The sequence below is a fragment of the Pteropus vampyrus genome, unplaced genomic scaffold (assembly GCF_000151845.1).
Source record: "Pteropus vampyrus isolate Shadow unplaced genomic scaffold, Pvam_2.0 Scaffold424, whole genome shotgun sequence".
Classification (NCBI taxonomy): Eukaryota; Metazoa; Chordata; class Mammalia; order Chiroptera; family Pteropodidae; genus Pteropus; species Pteropus vampyrus.
The window spans coordinates 292,231-294,387 of NW_011889205.1; positions in this window are offsets into that span (position 1 = coordinate 292,231).

The window sequence follows — 2,157 nt, forward strand, 5'->3', positions numbered from 1 at the left end:
TCTCCTGGAACGCCTCCTGCAGGACCTGCCTGAGGCTCTTCTTCTTGAGGAGGCGTCACTCTTTTCAGAAGCATGTCCCTGGTGGCTTGCTTGCTCGTTTGTTTGTTTGTTTTCCCATCACAGATTTGCTTGTAACAGCACATACTGCGTCGTGAACACTGCTCCCTGTTAGGGAAAACCTTTCGGTGCTGGGGTCCATGTTTTCAGACTTTTTAAGGAGCCCGTCGTGGTCTGCGAAAGCTTCTGCCGAGCTCCTCACTGTGAATTTTCCTCACGGTTCTTTTTTCCTTCTGCAGTTTCCTTTTCTCTTGCCTCTTCTTCAGCTATGCGATCCGGTTCCAACAACTCCTCAGAGTCACTTCCTCGGGAGCCACCTCTAGGAGCTCCTCGATGTCACCCCCGCCCAGGCTGAAGCTGCTTGCCATCTCAGCCGCGGCCTTGCTGGTTTTTGCAACCTTTGCACGACGACTTTATGATGGCTGCAGCATCACTAGACGACAGGGATTTTTCAGCTCCTTTATAACCTTATGGGACCGCCATGGTACATGCGGTCCGTCGCTGACCGAAACGGCCTTATGAGGCGCATGACTGTACAGGTGCACGAGTTCAGGTCGTCCCCTGGCTGGCCAGCCGTGCGTCATCAGCAGCTCTAGCTCAACAGCACTGACCAAAGAAGCTCATCGTTCACTTTCTCAACACGTTTTGACCCAGGCAGGCGGCCCAAGCACCAAAGCGAACTGCCTTCGACTTCGCATCCGGCCTGGCACGGCCGGTCAGATGTGGCCGGGGGCTCTGGGGTCAGAGGTCTCGGGTGCAGTGCTGGCTGTTCCGCTCACTGCTCGGCGCTTCTGCTGGCTTTACCACTCGGAACCGACAGCCTAAAATAAGGATGGTGACTGTTCCTGCTTCACGGGGCTGTTGCGACGATGAAATGAGTTCGTATTTGTTAAGAACCCAGCATGGTGCCCGGCACATCCTGAGAACTCAATAGAAATGATTGTTATTGTCATTTTCTCTCCTTTTCATCTATATAGCTGCTCAATCCAGCTGGACTCCCTAACTCTAACCCTATTTCTCCTATGTTCACGTTTAAATTTTGAAAATAGCTTAGTTTGTGCTTCGACGCTGTTTCTCAGTCTTCTTTGAGTCATGCATTCTTTTGATAAACACAAAAATATTATGCCCAGCTCTCCAAGGAGATCGTGATACACTCCTAGTGGGACTCGCCCCAGCTACTCTTTTCCTTAATTTCATACTCCCCATGATAATAACCAATCCACTGTAGCATAGTTTTTTAATGACAAAATCATCACTTATTCAATTTGACTATGCCTGCAAAATTCCCAAGCAGTTAAATAACCTGTCTAACATTGGCTCTGGCTCCTCCGGAGGGAAGACGTTAGGGAACGAACGCCTCAGCGAACGTGTGGGGATTTGCAAGGCTGGAGCCAGAAGGGGGAAGCGCATGCGTAAGGCTGCGATGGCCTCCAGGCTCGGAGGTCTGAACACAGCCGAGAGTCAGGGGGGCCGCCGGATTCAATAAACCGACGCGGAGAGACTGTAGGGCACCGGCCCGAAAAGATGCAAAGTCCGGAACCTCAGATCCAGATTTAGTCCAGGAACAAAGCCTGGAGTCTAGATCCAAAAAGAAAGAAGGAGAAAGACAGAAGACCAAGAATAAGCAGAGACGACCTGGGACAGGTGCATCTCCCGCGGCTGGCTTTCGAGGGACAGCCGTGGAGTGGTCCGCAGTTGGTAAAGGATCGGGGACCAAGTATTGGGACGATGGTGTGAAGAGTAAACTCCCGATGTGCCCAAGCCCGACCTTAGACCGCGGACCCCGACGGCACTTCAAGAGATCCGAGCAGAAGCCGCGGTTGGACAGACACCCAGGCAGAAATCGTTGCAGGCGGAAGCCATCGGTAAGCGCGGAATAGGGGCGGGCGCGGGGCGACGAGAAACAGGATCTCTGCGTGGTTCAGTTCACATCCCCACAAGATACTTAATAACCACAAAGAGAAACACGGCGGAATAACCTGGCAGACACTTTAACCGAAAGATCGAAGTTAAAATCACTAGTATCGGGGAAGATGAAGTTAAAATCACTAGTATTGGGGAAGATGAAGACCCGCATGTAGAAGGCACAAAAATGATGCT